This window comes from Zonotrichia leucophrys, chromosome 2, assembly GCF_028769735.1.
Source record: "Zonotrichia leucophrys gambelii isolate GWCS_2022_RI chromosome 2, RI_Zleu_2.0, whole genome shotgun sequence".
Lineage (NCBI taxonomy): Eukaryota > Metazoa > Chordata > Aves > Passeriformes > Passerellidae > Zonotrichia > Zonotrichia leucophrys.
Genome location: NC_088171.1, coordinates 36,316,820 through 36,342,380, shown reverse-complemented (window position 1 = coordinate 36,342,380; position 25,561 = coordinate 36,316,820). Strand labels below are relative to the sequence as shown.

At 41.0% G+C, this 25,561-nt stretch overlaps 1 long non-coding RNA gene across 4 annotated transcripts in view; it reads left to right on the top strand.

Moving 5' to 3' along the window:
- Positions 1 to 25,561, top strand: part of LOC135443849 (uncharacterized) — a 112,845-nt gene that overhangs the window by 40,590 nt on the left and 46,694 nt on the right. For 2 of the 4 annotated variants that reach the window (XR_010439123.1, XR_010439122.1), the window contains exons 3-4: positions 2,394 to 2,558; positions 7,363 to 7,607. This is a non-coding gene — a long non-coding RNA (uncharacterized LOC135443849). Of the gene's footprint in view, positions 1 to 2,393; positions 2,559 to 7,362; positions 7,608 to 25,561 lie in introns of those variants that run through there. The other 2 variants (XR_010439124.1, XR_010439125.1) reach the window with 1 other exon arrangement.

Genomic DNA, 25,561 nt, shown 5'->3' with positions numbered 1-25,561 from the left:
TTTCTACCATTGATGCTCTGTGCTCGCACACCCTTTCTGTGAGTGTGCTCCCATGAAGAAGACTTTGTCATGCTTATTAATATTTAGCTTGTCTTTATTTGTAAAACTACTGTTTGCAGTTTGCATATCTGGTACCAGTGTGTTGATATCTAATCACAAACTAGATGCAACCTGTGCTTTTCTTTTGTTTGAAAGTAGACAGAAACCATTAGAAAAGATCAGAGAAAGATCAGCCTGCTCTAAAGCTCTGACACTACAAAGAGAAAAGACAATCTGGTAGTACTAAAAGCATCAAACTTCTGGCATTGATTACACTCCTAAGTCAAGCATTATTAATGGAGACAGAGATGTTTCCTTTATTGAGAAAGGGATTTATAGCAGGAGTGTAATTTAGATAAACTGGCTGGCCCTTAGGAGATGCATCTGACTCTATTACCTACAGAGAACCTGAAAGACTTATTGTAGGCATCAGCAATTAGGTCATGTGAATATCCACCTCTGCCTCAATTTCTCAGTAAATGAGGAAATGCTATATCACACTTGTTCATGAAGTTTTATTAATGTCTTCAGAAAGCAGACCAGATATCTTTGTTGGTTGTGCCTGCTCACACTCTCACAATTTAAAAATAGGTTGGTAACCCTTCTTCCCTTTCTGACATCTTGTAGTTGGTCAGATTTCCCATCTCTGTTTTCTTCTCCCTGTGTTCAATTATTCTGTTGTCCCAGACAGACTTTTACATGTTATACACTCAAAGTGTCTCCAGGCTGGAAGCTTCTACACTTACTTTTTATTGAAATTGAAGTAAAAGAGGGGAAGAAACATCTTCCTGACCTGAACAGTTCTGGATATTCCACTGATTTGACACTTGACACAGGGAAATTCCTTCTGCAGGCCAGTCACATTAAGGTGGTCAGCCCTGCTAGAGCTCTGGTCCCTAGGCTGCTGCCATGGGAGATCTGAGGTCAAACTTGGTCTCCTGGTTCATAAAGGCCTAAATAACTGGGGATGTTGCAACTGCAAATTTTGTCCTGCCAGTGCATTAAGAGAGCTCTTGCCCACCCTGCCCTTTAGTGGTTACTGTACACCTCTACTCTGTGGGCTTTTTCCTCATGGAATTAGGGGTGTGATGCCCCATCTCTTGGGTGGCTGCTCAGCCATGTTGAGGATGTGGGAACCATGATTCCTTGCAGTGTCTTGTTTTTCCCAGATGCTGCCACAAGGAACTTGTGAACTTGTTTTTAGCCTTGGTAGAAAGCTCCCCTTCTCCAACTTGTAGGAATTCAGCCTTTTACTGATGTAGCTGGCTTACAGTTACAGATTTCTATATCTCTTGGATATGCTTTTTTTTCATCTGTTCCTTTAAAATATGCTTTTAAATGACATGTTGGTAGTGTTCTCTATGTGATGTGACCGTGGGGATTAAAGGTATGTTTTTCTCTAAGACATGTACTAAGAAAAGCTCATGATTTGCCTTTTCAAATTACATGCACTGAGGTCTCCAGCATTCCTGGCTGGAATGCTGAGTCCATCATCCTACCACCTCTGCCAAAGAGAAAGAGATGAGCTGACCTTCTTAGAGCTCATGGAGAAAAGAACTGTCTGTTGGAAAACCCAGATTATTTCAAAAGCAAAATGTCCAGTTAGGGTGAAAAGCCTGAAGGTGTATTCTACAGAATGGCAAGTGAAGAAAAGCATTTAATCAGATTGGTTTTATGGTTTTTATATTATTTTATGGTAATATAAAAAAAATTTGGAATAGTTTGTTGTACAGAGTAGGAATATTTCCTTCTAGCTCAGGGCAAAATGAGCCTGTGTCCCCTCTCCTCTGGCAAAGCCTTATGATGTTTACAGTTTGACAGTCTCATGCTTTGGTTCTGTACAGCATTGCTTCCCAGGTGACCTGCATTTCTTGTGCTAACCTATAGTCAGAATTCCCATAAAAAGCAGCCTAGATCTGACCACAGTTTGGGATAAAATGCATTGGAATAAAATGGGAGATAGTGCTTGAAACTGCAGCTCCCCAAGTCTCCAAAGCCAGAAAGAGCAAACAGTTTAACTCAAAAACTCAGAGATGTGTGCTTTAAGTTATCTTACCTGTTGAATTTTTTTTTTGTTTTCTCAAAGATAAAAGGGAAAAAGAAAGAGGAAGCTGACTCTGGAGGTTTTTTTGTGATCTTAGGAAGAACTTCCAAAAGTAGCAGCTTCCTGAAATATTTTTATACACCTTATAACAAAATTAACAATACAAACTTCAGAATAAAACAAATTCCAACCCGTAGGTGTGCATGAGTATGGAAAAAGAATAAGTATTGCTCTCCAAGGTCATGTTAAAAGCAGAAGTGAATAAAAATTACTTAAATATACATTCATCTTTGCTTTTTTTTGTCTGCAGATCCCACCTGTGGTAACACATACAGCTCATGGAGTACAAATTATGTGCAGTGGGCGTTCATGTGGAAAATCTGTATGGCTAAAGCATCCTGGCAAACCACAGTTCCTGCTGGGTGAGTTAAGAGTCTGTCTTGAAGGAATGAGGGATTCAAAACTCCCCATGCAGGTGAGTGTAAATCTTTTCCTCCTTTCATGGTTTTAGCTTTGCTGGTGGTTTTAATTCCCAGTTACAAGCATTCATTGGAATGAAATGAGAGCCTCAAGGTGCTGCTGCATGGTTCATTAACCCCAGGAGTTGATGGAGTCCTTCTTTGTGTAGTTTCCATGGTTAGCTCTGTTCTCTGGAGTGATCCTTAACCTGCTGCCAGTCTCACCTGCACCACCATAAAGGAAAGGTGCAGCCCATGTCAGTCTGCAGAGGGAGCAATATCTCATGGCTTCTGAGTCATGCCTCAAGGCCCAAAGGGGCTGTTCTTGCATTGCTGTTTTCTGTACTAAGCAATTTTCCAAAGCAAGAACTCTGAACACATTAAACTTGAGCTTTGTATTTGCTTTTTCTGTATAGTAATGAGTCAAAAGTGTTTCTGCATTATGTAATTATATAATTCTGTGTTGGTGTTGTTTGGGTTTTTTTGTTGGTTTGGGGCTTTTTGTTTATTTTTATTTTTTGTTTGTTTCTTTGCTTGTTTGTTTGGGTTTTTGTTTAAGCTAGAAAATGAAACCCTGACTGCTGTGGTGAATTTATCCCCTAAAAATGTGTGCAGCCCATAAGGAAGAGATGGGATGATGGTGATGATGATGATGATTTGTTAAAATTAGTCTACCCCTGAGCTTCTGGCAAAGGATTGCAAAGTGTAATTTATGCAGCAGGCTTCAATAATGCAGTAAAAATATATTTGTAATGTAGATACAATGGCTGAGGTTAACTGCCTCTTTTAAATTTTCCAAGGAAAAAATATCCCTTTTGCTTCAGCAAGCTATGAAGGCCATCTTAAGGGTGAATCCCAAAGCAGGTGATTCAGCTTGATCGACCAGTCCTTTGGGAAAAGCTTTTGTCTTCAAGAGTCAACAGAAAACTGCCACAAGCATCTTGAATGTCTGCTGAAGACAAAACCCAAATCTGGTCTGGGATGCTGAGGCATTGCTGCCTGCAGTCAGCTGGCCTCATGTCTTTGCTGTTTTAGGCTGTGCAGCACAAACATGTGACCTGCCAAGGTAGACACGGAGCAGCTCTGCTGCCAGCACTGCTCTACCGTTTGCGGGATCATGCGTGACCTGGTGAGGAGCTGTGTTACCTCCCTGTGCTGGGCAGCCAGGTACCATCACAAACTGCAGACTTCAACTCCTGTGAGACTTTTAACAATTCACAAAAATGGCTTTGTGTCTTGCCCTGTATGGTTGAAATTGCATCAGTGCACTTTAACTCTTCCAAGCCATAAATTGCCTGGCAGTTGGTGCCAGGTTGCACTGCCAGGTGCAATGGCTGTGGAGGGAGGGACCCTCAGCACTCCCTGGGGTTCCCTTAGACAGTCTCACAGGCTGAGCTGCTCCTTGCTTTGCTCACCTGTGGCACGTCCCTGTGGCTGCCCAGAGCCACCTGCATGGAAACGTGGCAGGCACTGCCAGGGCAGTGTGCCCACCTCACTGCAGGCTCAGGGCCAGCTGAGCATGGGGCAGCACAGCTCTGCACAAAGCCCTTCCTACGAGGCAGGGATGCCACATGTGGTTGCTAGCAACCACTTCACATGCCAAATAAAATTCCTCAGCAACAGAAAACAGAAGTTATGACAGCAGGCCAGCTACATATCCAGATATACAGGAATATGTCCTTTGTCAGCCTCATGTAGGATTATTGGAGAGAAGTTTTAGACTTGTGATGGTTTCTTTTAGCTGAAACAGGAGGTAAACTTCTTCTCTGTGAAAAGTACCTATTTTTGGAGGGCAATCATTCATTTAATTTAAAAATATTTAGTTTAGCCCCATGTTTTGCTCTCTGGAAAAGGCTCAGCAATGTGAGCATTATTTATTCAAACTTCCACAGAAGTTAAACTTGCTAACTGTGAAGTTTCAAGCCTTTGCTCTGCACAGGGTAAATTGTGTTTGTGCTACTGAAGTCAGTAACACTATACACTTGCACATCTGCTGAGCATCTTGTCCACAAGTATCTGCAATAAGCTGGCAGTGACATTTATTTCATAGAATGAGATTGGATTTTATTATTGCTCTTCGTATCATCCAAGATACACACATCAAGAACTGATTCTCATCCTCTGTGTCTCAGTCTGTTCTCACATGAGAGCTGTCTCTGAATGTGACCAGAGAATTGGGCCCCTAGCCAATAAAGCTAATATTTTACAAAAGGACATATCAGGCAATGTAAACTGCCCTCACAAGGAAAGTTTACATGTCTGAAATATCTAATGCTTTTTTAAACTTCTGCCTCTCTTTCCACTGCCAACTTTCTCCAAGAGAATCATGCTTCCTAAGACATCCTTTCCGATTGTAAATTATTCTCACATATCTAGCCAGAACACAGACTATGTACTTGCTGGCCTGTCTCAAATGGATATGGCAGGTAATTATTAGTCTCATTAGTAAACAATTCACAATCAGCTACAAATTTTTGATTTAATTGTATGCATGACAGGAGAATATATTAAACTTTAATCTGCAGTTTCATTAAACAAGTGAATACATTAAACTCTCCTCTGCAGTTCCATAAGCAGCAGAGGAGCTAACGTTCAATGCACTATGAGTTATTCTAAATCTTCTGATCCTGGGATTAGCGAAAATCTTCATTTTCCTTTATTTCCTGTATTTTGCTCTTTCGAGACCTGAACAAAACATCATACCCCTAGATGATCATGTTTGTGCTCTGTTGGGAAGCAATACTAAAAGAGTGTGCTAGATTTTCCTAGTTCCACCTACATTTACTGCCATTCTCAGATATAATTTTTCTCCTCCTTTGGCTCTCTGCCTCTCCACTGAGGATTATAGAGTTCCTTTAGAAATTAGCCCATGCTGCAATTGCCAGAGAAATCCTCTTTCTAGATTCATGGTTTGCTATTTTTTTTTCAGCATGTAATAATATGTGCAAGCCTGGGGACTCACAAAAAACTGAAGCCTGTCATGATATGTTCCCCTGCTCCTGTCACGGTGCACAGAATTTAAATGCTGGCTATATATTTTTAACTCTTATGCAACCTTTAATACCACACTGACTTTCACCTCAGTCTCATCTGGTTTAGGTGTGGGTTTTTTTTCTGTAACACCTTTCTGTCTCAAGTCATTGTTTCATTTGCTCTGAAAAGCTGCTCCAATTCCCACACTACTTTGGAAGCTAAAACCCAGTGCCATGCAGAAGTTAAAATACAGAGGCCTGTGCTGTATCCAGGACCAGAGCACAGAAGCAGCTTTGTAAGACACAGAGGCCTCTAGGATGAGGGCTGTGTTTTTGATGCTATATATGTGCATAGGCCTGTGCCTGTATTGCTTTCCTTTGTCTCCCTTCTTCTCATTGTATTTGCAAGAACTGACACTGCTCTTATTTTCAGCAACAGTGGCCTATTTCTAAGACTTTTATTACACAGGATTTCAACAGTTGATAGTCCCAGGTGTGTTGTCTTGCAGGTTAATAGTCCCTATCTATGCAAACTTAGCTTACCATTTTTTTAAAATGTGATTTGAACAATATTGACACTGTTTTTCCTGAGACAGCTTAATTATAATTCCCTGCTTATGAAGTAATATCATTCAAATCACAGCTGTCACAGGACATAACAATCAAATTGTGATCCAATGTGTGACATTATGCTCAGCTGGCTTGTCATAGGTATTATATATAGAATTTATGAATCACATATTCGTTAGGAGATCTGGATAGTTACAAGAGTAATGCAGAATCACTACTCAGGGTCAGCATCATCAAGAAGTCCCAAGGCATGTTTGTACCATGGATTTAACATTTGTTTGCACATACCAGTATGTTTAATTTCAGACTGTTTTTGCAATGCCTCTTCTGTTTTAAACCAAGTTTTCAACAATGGGTTTTTAAAAAGAAGTTTTCTAACATTAAAAGCAGACAGTAATCTATGATACTTCTTTACTTGCTGTCAATTTCTGTTCTTTAGGGTCCTCTTGCCTGCACCAAGTTTTACATTGTCCAGAACTTGGTGTAACTGTTAGCTGCCACCAGAAGATGTGGTTCTTCTCCCTCCCATTCCCTGTTGTGCACAATCTGGTTACAGTAAACAGCTGCTAAATGTCTGGTCAAGGCAGGAGTGGTTCAGGGAGTAATTCAACACCACACTAATCCCCCACAACAGCAGCTGGTTCTGTTGGAGGTGAGCAAGCTGAACTGATGGAGCTGGACTGATGCATGGGATGACAGCAGATGCTGCAGCCCCAAAGGAAGATGGGGAAGGATGGCCCTCTCCTCTTGGTGGCAGACCAGTTTTCCAGCACATCATCTATAATGCACAGCTGTGCTCTATTCTCTTCCTCCTACAGAAATGGTTCCTGTTTTCAAGAGGTTTTCTCATCCTCTGCACTATAATGTCTTTAATTGAAATATACTCTTTGATATGTTTTCAACACAAGAAGAGATATTCCATTTCCATAGGCAATTGCAAACTTTTCTATTTCTCAAGACTTTATTTCCTCTTATAGGGAGGCTGCCTGAAGTTTCACCCATCTGTATTCCACATGAGTCAACTTTCTCTGCAAAATCTTTATTTTAGATTCAGATGTCACATTAATCAATGTAGTCATGTCCTGTTTGTAATAATCATCTCATCTAAATCCAACATAATATTCCAATCAGTGGAAGTATCTAGCTCTTGAATTCTGATATTTTTTCCTTTCCTTAGCTAAATTTTCCTTTATTTGGAATATATATGCTTTGAAATAGTTGAGGATATAGTTTTTTTCCTTTTCACAGTCTCGTGTGAAAATGTCTGGTTTTCCTGCAGACAGACAAGTCTTTCCCAACGGTTGGACACTGCATTGCTCCCATGTGTGCTCCTTACCTCCTGCAAGGTTGGGCTGCTTCAGACTTTGTAGAACGAACACACTCAGTTGCATGTTCTGAGAGTCTCCACACCAAGATCTGATAGGTACAATCTGTATATCTAATTAATCTTTGATTCCTTCAAGTTTAAATCCAGCAAGTTTTTAAAAGTTTGGGTTTCTGATCCCCATTAAAACATTGTGACTAAAAGACAATAAGAAGTCGAGAAGAAAGTGTTTGATTGCACAGCTGACATCTTTGATTCTCTGGAAAGTTATAGCTGCTAAAAGTCTCTCTAATGCCTAAGAGACAGAAAAAAACCCATAAAATCTTTGGCTGCTTTATGCTTGTTTGTGTGGTTTTGAGGTGTTTTGTTTGGCAGTGGGGGTTTTTTTGGGACTCTGTACCTTGTCACAAAAACACTATATAACTACAGATTATGTAATATAACATGGTCCCATGTGCTATGGCGTAATATTGCATGGGGCCATGTAATATAACATGGGGCCATGTGATATGGCGTAATATTACATGGGGGAATGTAATATCTTATGGGGCCATGTGATATGGCGTAATATTACATGGGGCCATGTAATATAACATGGGGCCATGTGATATGGCGTAATATTACATGGGGCCATGTAATATTATATGGGGCCATGTGATATGGCGTAATATTACATGGGGCCTTGTAATATTATATGGGGCCATGTGATATGGCGTGATATTACATGGGGCCTTGTAATATTTTTGGGGCCGTGTTATATGGTGTAATATTACATGGGGCCATGTAGTATAGCATTACATGGAAGAGCTGGAGTGCATTCTGAGAAGGACTAGAAAGTTGATGAAGAATCCTATGGGAAGTGACTGAAGGAGCTGGGATTATTCAGCCTGGAGAAAAGGAGGCTATGGGGAGACTTTACCAGTCTCTACAACAATCTAGAAGGAGGTTGTCGTGAGATGGGGGTTGGTCTCTTCTCCCAGGTAACCAGCAACAGGACAAGAGAAATATGCCTCAGGTTGTTCCAGGGAATGTTTAGATTGAATCTTGGGAAAAACTTCTTCACTGGAAGAGTTGTTAAGTGCTGGAACAGGCTCTCCAGGGAAGGGTGGAGTCACCATCCCTGGTGGTATGTAAAAGGCTTGTAAGTTTGGCATTTAAGTACACGGTTTAGTTGTGGACTTGGCAATTTTAGGTTTATGGTTAAATTTTGTGATCACGGAAACTACAGAATCACTGAGTGAGGTTGGAAGGGACCACAGTGGGTCATCTGGTCCAACCTCCCTGCTCAAGCAGGGTCATCCCGGAGCACATGGGGCAGAATTACATCCAGATGGTTCTGGAATGTCTTCAGTGAGGGAGACTCCACAACCTCTCTGGCCAACCTGTTGCAGTGCCTGGTCACTCACACAATACTGATGTTCTTCCTGATATTCAGGTGGAACTTCCTGTACATCAGCCTCTTCCCCTTTCCTCTAGTACTATTGCTTGGTCTTTCCAACCTAAAGGATTCTGTAATTTCATTCATTACATTCCTGGAGAGTTCAGAGTAGTCCATGTTTCTTGCATACTGGATCTTTTTGTTTGATTTTTGTCTTTTAAATCTCTCTTTTAGAAGTCTTTTTTCTATCCCTACCCCAACTCTGCTAACTTGGCAGCAAGGTTGGGTACCAGCTAACCAGAAGTGAGCACCAGAACTTATGCCTTAGAGGGGTTGTTGATATAACTTAGAATCAATAGACTAAAGTTTCTGGAATGGAAAGAAAGAAGAGTATGTCTGGCTTTGAAGGCTCCAAGTCAAAGTTCTGTATGACTAAACTCCTTCTAGACTCCTGTATTTCAGCCCAAGCCTTAAAGGCTAGATAGCCTTACAGCTAAAATAATTTGGTAGCTGTGCTATTGATTTGTGGATGAAAAAAGACAGAAATTTGCTCTAAGCTTGCAGCCATGTGATTATCTTTCTAGGAATGGCAGTCACAGCTTTTCTAAGAACCAAATAAAAATGGAGCAAAGATTTCGTTGTTCAGCTCTCTGTACCAGCATTCACATGGCTCATGCCCATGTCTATTAATACACATTATGACTTTAAAAAGTGACTTGAAACTAATAAAAATAGGGATAGTTTCCATAAAGTGCTGCTCTCTTTCTTTTCCACTGAACAGACCCAAAAATACTTTGGCTCATGTTAGATAACATGGTGAAAGAGAAAATGCTTTTTCTTTGATCCATAAAGTTTGGACTGCAATGTAAACCAGATGGAAAAATCCCAGCAGAGAATTTTCCTTTCTTTTTACCATTGAGGGCTATCACTGCCATCACATGAGCTCAGAGAACCCTTGAACAGCTCCAGCATATTTACAAAATGAGTTGGACTGAGAATTTTATTGTTTGAACACAGTGGCTGCATGGAAATAATTCAATGATATACCTATCATATTATCTAAAAGAAGACTGAATTGTATAAAAGACCTTTCACTCTAGCATGCATGTGAGGCAGAGTGACTGGTGCCAGGAAATCAGGAAATTTGTGGAATTTGCAGTTTGACATGCTTTGTTTTTAGTTGTCCTAAACACTATAGGCAGCTCAGTGCTTCGATGTCTGCTGTACTTCATAATTTTGTCTTACCCTACTGCAAACAATTGTAATAAAATGTGTATTAAATTAATCCCAGTTTTACCAAAACAGTTTCAAAAGAATATAAAACAAATTGTAAACTGAAGTGGAACAATCCTGAAATACACTAAGTTTGTTACAGGCTATTTATCAGACACATATGTTCCACCTTTAGGTTTTGCATGCTGAATATATTTCATACAGTTAAAATACTGCAAAAAAAAATACTGTTAGGGAAGCAAAACCATACTGATATGTAAAAAAGCTATGTCAATACTTTAATTATCTAATTCTTTAAAAAGTCTCTTTTTAAGACTGATGTACACTGGCATTTACTTTACACTTTCTTTGCACTTTGGTTATTTAGTTATAGTTTTACTACACTGATGCTAAAACCTGTATCAGTATTCTCATGGTCAGCTCCCAATCATCAATGAAAAGCAAAGTCTCAGATTGCTTTGGTTGTGTCCAGGATCTCCCCCTTCCACCTCATCAGACATCACCAAGCTAAAGAGAGGCCCTGCTGAGGTATTTACACAGAATGACCCATCACAAGACCCACAGAGAAATTTAAGAAAGATAGTTCTCTGGAAAACTTTTCTATTAAAGGGGCACAAAGCTGTTGGTGCCTGGTCTGTCTCTGCTGTAGCTGTCTTATCCATACCTGTAATTTTCTGATTGAAAATTCAGCAGTAATGGCAGTGGCCATTTCTGTGGCACATATGGATTTCTGCTGGTCTCAGTAGTGACCAGCAAAGGGTGGTGACTCCACCAAAAGGAGGGGGACTATAGGCTTATGTTGCTGCAACTCCACTATTTTTAATGGATTCATTGCAATACTGGCATGAACTAGAGCTTGTAGAAGATTCAGGGCCAGACGCAACCTTGCATAGTGAAAACGCTTCAATCAAACTTTTTCTGTGGTGGGACTGTTTGTTGGCAGCACAAAGAGTTCAGATCCTGGAGTGGTGATCACAGGCAGGCAGATGTACTGCATTACAGAAACTGCTGTCCTTGGCACCTCAGGGTGGTGTCTGTTGTCTTTGCAGGAAGAAAAACCTTTGCTTTGATAAAGCTTTCTGATTCCAGTTGTGCAGAAAGCTTGTTCACCTGTGTTGGCTGCTGCATGCTCGGGTGTTAAACCTGCGAGTGCAGGGAGAGCTGCATTCCCACGTACAAGCGCATTAGATAGCTCATCTGCCTTTACAGCGATCGTGGCAATTATTTTGGAGACTCATTTGATTCTGTGAATACAGGTGTTCTTAGTGCTGCTCTGTTCTTAGCTCTCCAAACTTGTCATTAATGTGTGGTTTGTGGAATTTGGCCTTTTTCTTTAAGAAATGAAAATTGTCCTGCCTACATCCTAATAGATATTTAACAAATCAGTCTGCATCCCAGTAAAGCCTGTTCTGTTTAAGTAGATGCAAATGACCCTCTAGCAGGTGGCTTAGTGATCCAGTGCAGCCAACATTTGCATACCTATTTTGGGCTAAGTTACTGCGTCGTGACTGCTCTTGTCCTTGTGAGCAAGTTGGAGTTTTAAAGATGCTGCATAGAAATGCAAGACTTTGTTCTAAAATTGTGCCAGCCAACTGGTTTATTAGCTTGAGCAAAAACTTTAGCAACTTGTTCAGATCTTTGGAACCCAAAAATGTGAGACTGAAATGAAGAATTTTTCCAGAGACAGCCATGGATAGAGCTTAAAGCTTCAAAATAAACTTTAGGCTCATATTTGTTATTAAACTGATGAGTGAATATCCCAACCCACTGGAAGTGAAGGCAACTGCATTGTGTCTAGTTTTATAAAAGATATATGTTCTTACATCTGCTTGGTAAGACAAAGTTAGTTTTGAACAATAAGAAAGCATTCGGAATAAGAATAATTTCAATTTCAGCCACTCTTTCTGCAATTGTTACCATAAGGCTGAATTAAAAATTTGGAACTGTTTTTCCCAGGTGTTTAAATGAAAAAAAATATGAAAGCTTTCAATATTTTTTCCATGCTGGGATTATACAGAATTGCATCTTGTTGGTTTATTTTTCTCTTGTAAAATTCAGATATTGCCAGGCTTACTATGAAAAAATGAAATAGCAGTTCAATTGGGCCAAAAGAACAACCTCAAGCCTTTCAATTGGACTGCCAGAGAGGGCAAAGTGAGGAGGCAAGTGTGCAATGTGAGAAAATATGTAAATTTTCTCATATTTTCTCACTTTTTTTTCCTAAAAATGTTTCATTCTGTTGTTCCCCCATTCTTACTGTTCAGACCTGTGCAATTTAAACACTGCTGAAGGCCAAGTTTGATTCTCAACAGGGTTATGTAAGTCATGGTCAGACAGTGGTTTTGGGGTTTGTCAAGAAGCTTTTGGTGACTTTTCTCTCCAGGGTTATAAAGCTGCAGTCTGTGACAATTCATTGGAGACTGAGGTTTTTGCCAGAGTCCCAGATTATATTGCAACTCAACACAAGGAGGCTTGAGATCAGTCTTCACATCTTTTTCTACTTTCTATCAACATAAAGTCCCTAAACTGCAGGGCAGTTCTTACCCTTCCCACTGCTGCCATTTCTGGGTTCCAAATTGAATGGGTGATTATGAGGGAACAGGATAATGAGGGATAGTGGTCACTGCAAGCTGCTCTCCATGGCATTTCAGTTTGCCCACTTGTTCAGACAAGGAAAAAGAGACATGGATTCTGCTTCCATCTGTCAACAGACCATTGCACAGTTTTGGGAAAGTCACTGTGCTCTCAGCCCTGCCCTCTTATTGCTTATGAAGTGGGACTGCTGGGCTCCATTTCCATTTGGGGGTGCATTGAAAACCCCAGACTTTGGTTTCTGTCTGAGCATCCTGGAAAAAAAATATTTTCTTCTTTGCCTTGTGTAATTGTGTAATGTTGCTTGAAGAGTTCTGCTGACTAAGAAAAAAAAGAAAATAAGAAAGAAAGGTAGAGGGAGGTCACCCTTCACAGCAGCCTTCTCCACTGAAGTGTCTGCTCTTCAAGGTCTGTCTCCAGCACAATATAACTACCAGGAAAAAAGATCCTGTTGGTGTAATTTGAAAAACCTTCATTTGAAACAACTGTAATATATGGTGTTAATATGTGGGTAGCCCTAACCAGTCTCAGAATATTTTTATACTCTCAAAGTGGGTGTGCTTTTGACTAGTTATAATGTACTTAAGTGAAGAATTTGTCATCCACAGTGATTTGTTTGTGAAATTATTATCTTCCAGGTCATTATTGAAATTATGGTCCTTTGCCATAAAGAATTTCTGTTGTCCCTTTCCTCCCTAGCCCATCCCCTGCTGAAAGCTGAGTTTGACCTGTTCACCACTGAGGTGATCTGTAAGGCCCATGTAAAGGAGAGAATGTGCAAGTGGTATAAGTGCTGTATAAAGCAGTTCCATTTCTTTGGCAATTTCTAATAAATTTGTTCAGGCAAAACCAGTGTGTAGAATCATTTTAGCAAACATGAAGATAGTAAAGTTCAAAGCTAGGTTTCCAAAAGTGGTGGGAGGGTGGGCTCAGGGTTTTGATTCTGTTGAAGAATCCTTCCTTTTATTAAAGTCTTAGAAGAAATAGAGGTGGATTTGGGGAATCTCTTGTTCTCTTTTTTTTTTGTGTGTGTGTTTTGCCCCAGCTTAAACAGGGAGAAAATATTTATACCACCAATACTTTGAATACATTGATCACAGTGGTACAGAGTAACGCATTTTTCATATTTCACCGGGTCGCTTCTGCTGCATACATGGCCTTTTTTATTCTTTAAGCAACCACAAATAGAGCACTTTTATGTTTGTTGTATTCTTTGGTTCCCAGATTCCCATGCAAGTTTGTCAAGCACTCAAAAAACCAATTTACTGCTTAGGCATTCAGCGTATTTGATACCTACTTCAGTTTATCTTGGTCGTTTCTCCTTTCATGGGTTTGAAGGCAGCTCTTGCCCTCCACTGCTCCATTTTCTTTCTCTCTTCTTTTTTCCTTTTGTTTTTTCAATAGGAATGTGCATTTTATGACTTTGTCCTTTCTTTTGGCAAATTACCAGTAGCTGGATTTTGAAACACTCTTGCTGGAGTCTTAATTGTCCTCCACAAATTAGCCAAGGTCACTGGCTTTTGAATCAATGCAATCTGCAGAAACAAGGACAAAGCCAGGAGTAAAAATAAAAGCAAAATATTCTCTTGGCATGATAATTGTCTAATACACAAGCAGGTGTAATATTTCGGGTGTAAGTCAGTGGTGTGGCCTATTAGATATTGATTCAAGTGGAGGCTTAAAATGTGTAAAGATTTGAATCTTCCTTGGAAAAATCTCTTTTTTTTGTTTTGTTCAAATACCTGCATCTCAAGTGTATCTTGATTTATCCTATTCCTTGTTTGTAGCATAGCTGCAAGATAAAGGACAAGTCTTTGAGCTAAATTGTCGTGCTTTTGGTGCTAGTCAGGAAGTCTTCTTGCTCCAAAAACTTTAAAATCTATTCTCTTTAAAAGTAGCATAATGAATTACTGTTTGATTTGGAGTTGTTTTTCAATAAAATATAGTGCAAATGTTGAATAAACAACAGAAGTGCATCTGTAGTGAATGCTGGGAGGCAAGAAAATCACATATGACAGGATGTTCCAGCCTTTCTGTATAAGCCTGCCACTCCAAACAGATCCTTTGAAATAAGTGCAACTCATAAGTCAGATCTCCTTATGTGGGTGTCAAACAGAACACTTTTCTCAGCAGATCTCTTCCTCATAAAAAGTATCCTAGTTTTGAAAACAATTGTTTTGGAATAACATTTTATTTTATCAGAGTATTTTTTAGAAGTGCTTGGATTATATTATAAAATAATTGAAGCAGCAGGTTTATATATATATATAAATATATATAGTAAGAGTATAGTTTTGAGGTGTGAGCAAACAAGAGATTTTATCCTAAGAAAGTTACAAAAAAGTGAAGAAAATGAAATTCCAAATCAGTGTCTTAGCTCAGTCCCAGACACAAACAAAGCAGATAGTGTGTAAAAGCTACTATAAAATTCAGTTAAATGAAATACATGTGAACATGTTCATTCATTAAGTGGATATTTATACACATTTACGATGTTATTGTTGTACATGCTTTAGTGATTCAAGCATGTAACTGAAAGCTGTGTCTAAGACTTTCAGAGATCTAAGTGACTTAGATCTTGTTTTCAGCAATAATGTTGGCGCTCATGCGCCTTTATTTCCATGAAAGTTAGTGGAGCCATGCAGTCCCAGGTCTTTGGAGCTTTGACATATACAATCGGAATTCTTATCTGTGCTTGTTTATATGCAATTTAAAAATGAATAAGGCATAAAAATGAATATACCTGAAGAAGCAGCACTAAGAAAATCTTTCATCCAAGCATTTTTTTCTGCCTTGCTGCCTCCTCCAGGTATCAGTGGCACAAAGCACCTTGAATACAGCAGAGATCAGGAGGGTTCATCTCTAAGGTCCATCCCTTAGGCTGGAGGCAGACCAGATGCCAGCAGCCACAGATCTGGAATCTGGTGGAAATGCTGCAGTTGTGTGCTGGTGATACCTCTGCTGGCAGACTTGTCCTTTATCAGGTCAAAGTGATTCACTCAGTGTTATAGAGGGACTGAGAGCCAGAGATGGTTTGGTTCTGCTCCTGTGGCTTTGCTGAGGGCTCCTCAAAGAACAAGCCTGTGGAAGAGGGATGCCTGAAGCTTTCTTTTTCTTTTCCAAGCCACACTATGCCCTGCTTGTAGTTTCCATTAACTTCCGGTGAATAGGTATGAAAGGTATATCCCATACTTGACTTCTGTGAGAAATATTAGACACAAGGTGTAGAAAATACATGTAGTGAGTCTCTTCATAGACCATCTAGTAATAACCAAGTTCATTTGGGAAAAAGAGCATGGAAACTCTGCTCAGGAATATTTCATACTGTATGACTTGCTCTGCAAAGTGCACCCAGACAGTGGCAATATGCTTTCTGTGGGAGGGGAGCCAGGCTGGAAGGCTGTGCTAAAGGCCAGTCCTCTGGAGGAGCCAGTCACAAATTCCCACTGTGTGAAAGGCCTGTGGCCCTGCAGTGCTCCAGGGCAGACCAGGGCTGGGCTGGCATAGATGCTTTTTTAAATACCAGCTTGTTGTGCCCACCACAGCTGAGAAGATGACTGAGGTGTGCCTCCTCCCCAGCTCTACGGCCGGGGCTGTGGCAGTGACACAGGCTGGATGGTTCAGGCACATGTCTGCCTGATGACTTGGGACTACAGGGCTGCTCTGCTACTGCAGCACTGATCATGACATCAGTCTAAATGAGACTTTGGGGCAGTGCATGCCACATTCTCTCTCTCCTGTAGGACATAAGAAGCTCACACAGTTCCCTGTGAACAGTACCAGGCTTGCCAGTGTGGCATGTTCAGCAGGAGCTTGATCTTCCCCCAGCCACACTCTGCTTTAGCCACAGTGTAACAGAGAACTGAGCAAACCCTGTGCATGCAGGAGGGACAGGCATTGCTACCTTGCTCATCAAGTCTACATCTATTTATTCAAAAACATCTGCAAGATGGTGTCACACATCCTTCTAACTTCACTGCTGTCTTTTGGCCAAATTCAACTTCCTGTGCTGAACCTTCACAATCATCTCAGTAGTTTGTGGGGAAACCTGCCTTTGTCACTAATTTTCATTAAAGAAAGCATCTGAGCATGGATATTTCCTGATTGACTTCAGTCAGAGAAAGAACATTGAAGATTTTAGATCTTGAAAGCTTAAGATCTGACAAAGTTGCCAGCAACTGGAAAGAGTGGATATGATGGAAAATATTAGCATGGGGTAACAATGGATGGAGCAGTAGCAACACCTATAATTATGATTGTAAGTGACGAAACAGAAAGGAAAACTACATTCCATGGGATTTAAGAGGATTAAAAAAAAAAAAAAAATGGGCTAGATTGTTCTCTTCCATGTTAAAACCCACAGAAGGGGATTTTTGGAAACTGCTACATGCCGATCTGCAGGCCTATCCCAGACTCATCCCTGAGGCAGAATCTCTTTTTCTGCTCTCCAAAGGGGGCAGATTTTCTATTCTAACTAGGCACACAGATGCCTGAACTATTTTATTTCAGGTCCTGCCCTGATGATCTTTCTTACACCTCACCTTACCCCTACTCCCAGTTAGCCTATTTGATTTGGAAGTACCCTTGGAGCTGTCTTGGTTTGTTGGGAGCAGCCTCTGGAATGGAAAAGGGAGAGATGGAAACTATGCAGCCTTTGGCTCCTGACTGCACAGGTTATACAGAGAGAGAAAGGAACAGCAGAGATGGGTAAAAAATCAGATTTGGCTGGAAGGGAAGGATCTGCACAGAGTGAAGAATGCTAGTACCTGGCTGCTGGCTTGCTGTTTTCTTAAAATATTGTAACTGGCCTTCTGAGTTTGCTAAAAAACATAAATAAACCAGCACTGTGTTATATTAACATTTTTTATAGCATAGTATTTTTAATATAACTTTTGGCAGCATGTGCTGAGATGCAGAGATTTTCTCTGAAATGTGGGACCTCAGAAGAAAGACTGTTTGTCCCAAAGTGGCACGTTGTTTCTTGACCTTTCACAGATGTTTCATGAATTTGTCATCCTGAGCTACAGAATTGCTTTTGTTAGGATGTAGAAATAACTCTGTACTTGTAGAGCTGTTGGTGACATGACTCATGGTCCCACTGAATAGACTTGGACTAGTGCAATAGCTGGATAGAGAGAGGGATTTTTTAATTTCTTTTTTTTTTTGCAGTCGGTTGTAGTAACAAGGGGGAGAAATTGCTCTACCTTTTGCTTTCTCCTCCCTCAGCCAGTGGTAAAAGTCCTAAATAAATCTATAAGAAAAATGAGTGATGATCTGTAGTAAGGATTTATTACTTTACCAGTTATTGGATTTCTCCCTTAAGATTGCACAAAGGGCAATTGGAGGTGTTTTCCTCATTCATAGTACAGGGTGTAGGCAAAACCAGGTAATGAAGAGCAAAGCTCAAAACAAATTATGACATTGTGAAAGAATCTGCCTTCAGTCACAGGGGAGTCCTTAAAAAATCATCCAGTTATCAAGAAAGCATAGTCTGGGATTTATTATCTAACAAATGTTTATTGTTTTTAATATCCAGTGAGTGTTTTTCAGATTCATGTCCTAGAAAATGAGGCAAACATTCCTTCAAGCACTTGCTGGAACTCTCTGTGGACATTGTGGAGCCACCTCCTCTTATCCTCTCCTGAATGACAGCAGGCACCTTTAAGACAGCCAGCTGAGACACTTGGTGCCTCTCTTGGCTCTCTGGGTTTCAGGACACAAACAAAGAGCAGGTCAAGCCACTCTTCTTGACTGCAGAAACCTAGCTGAGGACAGAGAGTTGAGTACAAGACTGGAGGATGGAAGGACATCTTTGAACAAAAATGAACTTCTGTTTCTGAAGGCCACTTCAGGTTCATCACTTTCAGATGCAGTGGCAGTACAGCAAGGCAGAAACAAGGTTCCCCCAAAAGAAAAAGTTGCCCTGTCCTTGCTGCGACAGACACAACTATCATCCAGGGTCAAGGCAGCTCTGATGCTGGCAGCTCTCACCACCTTCCCAGCTGCATCCTTTTATTCATCTCTGCATCCCTGCTGGCTCCCTCTTTTCTCTCAGCCTGCATTTTGGTGAGGGATGAGGATATGGGAGTGTTGGCACGCCCGTGATGAGTGATAGGCCTACAGCAACAGGCCCAAGAAATCTTCCTGTGGCTGCCCTATATTTTTGTCAGTTTGAACTAGCAAGGTGTTTTAACTAGATGATGCTCCCAAAAAAGAAGAAATGAGTCCTCTTTTGTATATTACTGAGTGAAGTGAATTATCCTGGAGTTTGTAAGTGTAGTTTCCCTGAGGACCTGTGTAGCAGTGGTGCACGTGGCAGGAAGAGCTTGGCTCAGCCCTCATGGTTCTGGCCAAGTTTGAAGGATTCTTGTCAGAAGTTGTGCCTGATGCCAGGACAGGCAATCTCAGGTGCAGCCTGTACAAGTCCTCAGGGAGACTCTTAGACTCCTGCTCCACGGTGTCTTTTTCAGACATGGTTCTTAGGGCTGCTCTGCTCTTGGTTCCTGGTAGAACAGAAGGAAAAGCAGTGAGACAGTGGTGTGAAATCAAATGAGATGACATGTGATGTTGCTAATTATGGGGGAAAACCTCTAAAAGTCTGGATTACAACATATAAATCCTGTCACCTATATCCTTCTTTTGTATTGATGCAACTTTTAAGTTAATTCTTAAAAATTCAATAGCCACTAAACAGCCAGTGCAATGGAGCAGGAACTAAGCTTCAAAACAAGTGTGTGGTAAATATTCCACTATTCCCAGGAGCAGGAGTGAGAGGAAGGGGCTGTTCCACAAGGAGAGTGGCAGTGACCACAACACAGCTATGAGGGTGGAGGGTCTGCTCTGGGATGTTCCAGAACACATCCTCTCCATGGCACTCTGGAGATGTACCAAGTGTTGCTCTTGATATTTGCTTGCAAAACCAGAGGAAAAGTCTGGCCTGCAAGAGTGTGCTTTCCTCACTTGCCCCATTGTTCAGTGTCAGGAACCACTGCCTCCCATCCCTGTGGGTCACAGAGAAGAGGTATTGGGGTGATGCAGGTTTGCAAGACCAGGGGTGTCACTGCAGGAAGGGGTCACTGGCCCCTCCCAGGAAATCTGTGTTGGATTACATCCTTGAGAAGATTGGATCCTTCTCAAGGATGGCCAATACACCAATTCACATGGATGTTAAATTCTCCACCAGTACTGCCATTTGCTGCCCCAGGCTCTAGCTCAGTTCCTTGATGCCAGAGTTAAGGGTGGCCTACAAAGCTCTCTGTCTCCACAGCCACTAATAATGATTCACCAATTTTCAACTGCCCAAAATTGATGTGGTATGGACAGTGGCCTGTTGGTTGTCTTTGGTAGTAAAGCACATTGTGTATTTTACAGTTCATTTAGAGTCTCTGAGGTAACTAATGCTGATTTATGTCCTCCTGTGAAATCCTAGTCTTCTGGTGTGAAAATGGCAGGCCTGCTCCCAGCATGCTAATAGGACAGTCAACTTGCCACAATGCACGTCTTTACACTTGCCTTTACAATATTCCTACAGGGCAAGAAATAAAGCCTGTTCATAGCCTGCCTCTAAAACTTTTTAAATCCTTCCTAACAGAGACAGCGTGGCAACAAAAGCAATGGTTATAGGAACAGCATCAACAGGTGTTGGACTCTGAGTTGTAGAGTCCAACCTCTCCAGTATCACTAGTCAGCAGAAATCAGAGATCTCAAGCCTGGTGGCCTTTTTGGAACAGAGACGTCTTGAGGGCAGGATCAACCCTATTCACCCCTGCTGCCCATAAGGACCCCTCACTCAGTCCTTGGAGCCACTTGTGAAGATCACACCAGATGGCTGAGGCTCCCAGTCTGGGGAACTTGTGGGGATGTGAGTCTCTGGAGCCATTTTTAGTTGCTTTGCTGCGCTACTTTCCCAATGCAGCACAGCCATGGCAGCATTGTGCTTGCAGGAATCTTTAATCCAGCCCAGCTGATATAAATTTCTGGGCTTTCCCCATTGACAGTATTGCTGTGTGAATAGATGGCTAAGAAAACTGAAACACATCAAACAAGCCATAGGAACCGCCATGGTAGGTTGGACAAAAGTCTTTCCGTTGTAAGCAAAGCAAACATACTGAGAAGCATTTCTGGGGTATGTGCTCCAGCTTCCTGGCCACCAGCTGCTGCTCAGGGACATTCTGTTCCATCCCACTCCAGTCTGCACCTCCTGGCACTGCTTTGGTTGCACATAACATTGCCATTACAGCGACTCCCAGGACTGCAGGAACGGATGGACGCTTTGCTGTGTTTATCAGCAGAAAGACAGTCGAAGGCAGTTTTGTTTGGGAGCTTGGCATGCAGGTTTTATTCCCTTCAACAGGGAAAAGATGGGAACAGTCAGAGTTTAGCAGAAAAATAGAATAGTCATGGGGAAAGAAAAAGAAAAAAATGTATCTGATTAATTTTGCATCTGTTCTTACTTATGGACTGTGCTCTTGTGTTGACTGGTTACCTCAGATTCAACGTTCAAATGTAACGTGTGAATTATTTTTAACTCCGGCCTGGTAAATATCAACTATCTGCTGCTCAGACTGCCTTAGCAGATAAGTTGCCAGGCTGGATTGAATTCATTAACCAGCAACAGTAAAAACATTTACAGGACAGGAGTCATCATCAGAGGAGGGAATTAAGATATCCCAAAGTGCAAGCAAACACACCCTGACATTTCCCCAATAGAAAAATTAGTCAACAAGACTATGAACTCCCTAACTGATCTGTGTCCCCTCAGCTTGGCCTCCGTGATTGTGAGCTGGAAGAAGCCTCCACCCAAGCAGGCTGAAAACATCTGCTGCACAGCAGAAGCTTTTGTCTGCACATCCACCCATCTCCATTTTCCCAGTTGCTGGACTCATATGAAAGAGTTGTCAGTGTAGCAGCTCTCTCTCAGGTGAACTATTCCCATCAATATGGCTTTATTGACAAAGTATCTGTGTGTCCTGTGGGCTCAGACATTTTGGTGAAGGTCACATGGTGAGTGGGTCACAGTGACTCTAAGTCACTGAGTCTTTTGCCTGAGTACATCCTTCATGCTCAAGTGCATCCCAGAAGTCAAAATAGAGTTCTAGATACACAGACCTTTTAATAGCCTAAGTGCTCTGTAACATGCTTTTTAAAATTATATGGCAAAGAAAAGTAAATGATCCTTTCCTTCTTGTTCATATGGTTCTTCCTAGAGCCACCTTTTTTCTACTATCCTACTCCTTCTTTTCCTCTTCCTCTAAAACAAAGAAACTTTGCTCATTTTGCCCCCAGCACGATTTCCAGGTGTACTGTCTGCTTCCAGAAAGCAGCACTGCCTCTCTATTCCTGTGTTTCAGGCTTGAGAGATGGAATAGCTTGGTGGAACCTTTCTAACAGAATTTTCTTCCAGTACAAATTGCAGCTTGAGCTGTTCTTGTATTTGCTGCTGCCAGTGGGGTTTACAAGGCCCCCACAAGGTAGGACAGCAGACCAGGGCGCCTCAAGGAGACAGTGGCTTCATTTGCATCTTGCTACCAGTGTGCTGGTACCAATTCTGAGCCACCTCCTTTGCCCACCCAGCCATTTCAGCTGTGCCTCACAGGGACATGCTCAAGATTTCTTCTGCCAACTACACCAAGAGATTTTTAAATTTGCTTCTGTTAGGGATGAAGTACTGCTGAAGATTCTAGGAGAGAAATAAGTTTCTTGGTTATCTCAGGTGGGCCCAGTGGTCCAGAGTAGGCTCCTCAGCTGATGTTTTTCTCAAAATGAGATTTATTTAAAAATGAAGAGTTTCAGTTACCTAAAGCCCCTGGGTGAATCCATTCCTGCAATCAATGAGAAAGCTGGGCCAAAATTAAAAAATAGGAATGGGACTGTGCATGTAAATGTAAGAAAAGGAGGGGCAGGTGGAAAAACAATGTATAAACACCTCTTGCAAAAAGACAGAATTTCTCTTTCCCTGAGAAAACCCTGAGAGGGGGGACAGATGTGCTTGGGTTCAGCCTCACATGGATGTGGCACAGTGTGGCCTTTGGCACAGCTGGGAGCAGGGCAGGATGGCAGCACTGTCCTTGCACTTCTGCAAGGATGCTGCTCTTACAGCTGGGTAGGAGGAAAATCTCCCCAAAGGATGAGTTACAGGCCTCAATCTGGCCAGAGGTCTCACTCCTGACTTGGCTACTTGGATCTGGCAGCCTGTGGTCCAAAAGCAGAGTGGAAGATGTTCAGATCTGTGAGTGGACTGGTTCAAGGCTTCCTGTGGGTAAGAAATAAGGCTCTGAAAATGTTTTTACATTTAGAGGCGGTTGCTCTGATGAACCCTCAGTCCACTTCCAGTTCTTTTTCTGGTTTGAATGGACAAGATCCTGAATTTCATCTGCCCAGATCAAAAGGGATAAATCCAGTCATGCTGTTGCAGCTGAGGATTGAGTCATGTGAAGACAGGAGGGAGCAGCAGAGTCAGAGCTTTTTTTTTCGCTATCTTGAAATACATTATTAGAGACTTGAATGGTAATGTAGTCTCCATGTATAACTTCAGAAACTGCTATAATCTGCCATACGCTGCTATAACCTACTCCCAGATCTGCACATCTTCTCAGTGCCCATCTTTAAACAGAAATGTTCCTCTACTGTTGGATTTTTTGACAGGTTTTCACTGCTAATAGGTCAGAAGTTAAGGAAACTTGGTTAAGTGCTTGTATTTCACATAGAAGGTCTGTTCCTATTAAAAAAATACTTGATATGTACATAATAAAATATGTGGAAATAAGTAGGAATGATGATGATGCAGGAAAATTCTTTGAGCCAGGAAAATAAATTATCCATTCCATTTTCAATGAATCTATACAAAGATACAGATCCAGTCTTTTCTGGAGGCAAAGTGGTAATGTGGCGGGCTCATTCAAAATGAAAGCAGCTAACTTGCCAAAAGATTTTGATTAGCCAAAATTTTATGCATGGAAATTTACATCATTTCTTAATCCTGTTCCATAAAAGTATACTGCCATACGTAAGTGTTTAACATTACATTTGTAGGAATTTGATCCAGTTTAACACATAGTAAATTAGTTCCATGAATGTTGCTTGCTTTATGCTGCTCTGGCTGTTTCCAATACTCTGCCTGTCTGACATTCCACTCTGCCCACATGTTCCATCCCTGACATATAAAAATATAAATTCAAGATGAGAAGATTAGGACCACCCTGGAATTTCTGCTTTCTTTAATTTTTTTTTTAACTAACCCCCTGTATTTTGGCTTCCATATAAGTTAAGGAAAAATGAAAGATTTTAAGAATTCATTTAGAGATGATAAGGAATATGTGGGTTTGCAGAATAGATCTCTGTGTTTGTGTGGAGTTAAAAGGCTCGTGTCATGTTTTCAGGATGGGGTCAAAGGGAAAGACAATGAGTTTGTTTCCAACACAGAAATCCTATCAGTGAGAAGGAGAGAAGAGGGTCAAAGGGAAAGACAATGAGTTTGTTTCCAACACAGAAATCCTATCAGTGAGAAGGAGAGAAGAGTTTCCCAGGTGATCAAAGTACATTTTAAACCAGCTGACTTTGGGAGCTAATATTAATTTGGGGGGGATTTGGGTCAGATATGAAAGCATTTAATCCCCACATAGTTAATCCTCCCAGGAGCTAATTTAAATGGAGACTGATCTGTCAATTACAGCATTGCTTCACTACACAGTAGAACTTCTGAATTACTGAGGTTTAATTTAGCTTGAAAATTTCTTGAAGTACTCTGTTACTAGTTCAAATAAAATGGAAGCAAATTACTGAATTGAGAAAGAGCTCTGGGTTTTTTCTCCCACAGTGAGGATGGATTCCTTTGACTTAAATTGTATTTGGGGAGCTTGTTCAAGGGTGGATCTTGGTGATGTTTTTGTATATTTTGGTGAAAAATGTAGATTCAAGGCAAAGAAAATTATCTTTGAACTTATCAATTTATCAAAGCAGGTTTTTAAGCTGGCAGAAAAAGAAATCCAAATGTTTACTGTCAGTATTTTCTCCTGAAATCCATTTGCTCTATAGAAACAAAATTTAGCTTTTATACCTGAAGAATGTTTTGAAGAGCCTACTACTTTCTGTACTCCCAAAATGAAACATATCATGTCACACTGACCAAAACAGTCTGTCTGGCTGACAACAACACCTTTGGCTATTAATTTCTATGCCAAAACTTGATGTGTTCCATTTCAGGAACACCACCTTTGTTGCTCTGGAACAGCACCGTTGACTTGAAGGTTCACATATCAAACCCCAAGTCTCTGTTATTTGTGCAACTCTTTTCTGTGAGTCAGGCCTCTGAGAAAAGACCATGGTAAGGGCTGGCCTATGGAACTGGCCTGATCAATTGGAGAAAACATTCCATTCTCAAAAAATGTCCTCCTTATGTCTAAAATTAGTTAAAATTCATGTCTTTTGAATCTTGTTCCATACAACAAATGTTTTGCCAGGCTCCATAGTGATAATGTAGCAGTGTTTTCATAGCATTAGAGAAGACAATGACATAGGCAGCTGCCTCAAATTGCCAGAAGTTTTGCACACTCTAACAAATACAGCTCAGTGTTGGCTGATTAAATGTGGAAGTAATTTATCCAAATGAAATGCTAGGCCTTTTGCCAAGATTTTTATGTGGGGGTGTGTGTGCCTTATGCTCTTGACCAATCCTTCTCTGCTCAATTAGTTGAGAGTATAAGGCATGCTAAGATGGGAATCTTTGCTAGGTTTGGGACAATGTTTCTTGTTTCTGACTATTACTTGTCCCTCAGATTGCTGCCATTCAGCATCAGGACATTTTAAAAGAAAAGAGTTGGGTGCAGGATTGTTTCCTAAATGCACTGATGTATTTTGTTTTCTGTGTCCTTACTGTCTGCTGCTTCTACACCACACTTTGTGAATGCATTTTCACTGAAAAAATGCTGGCTGCCACACTTCATTTCTCCTTGG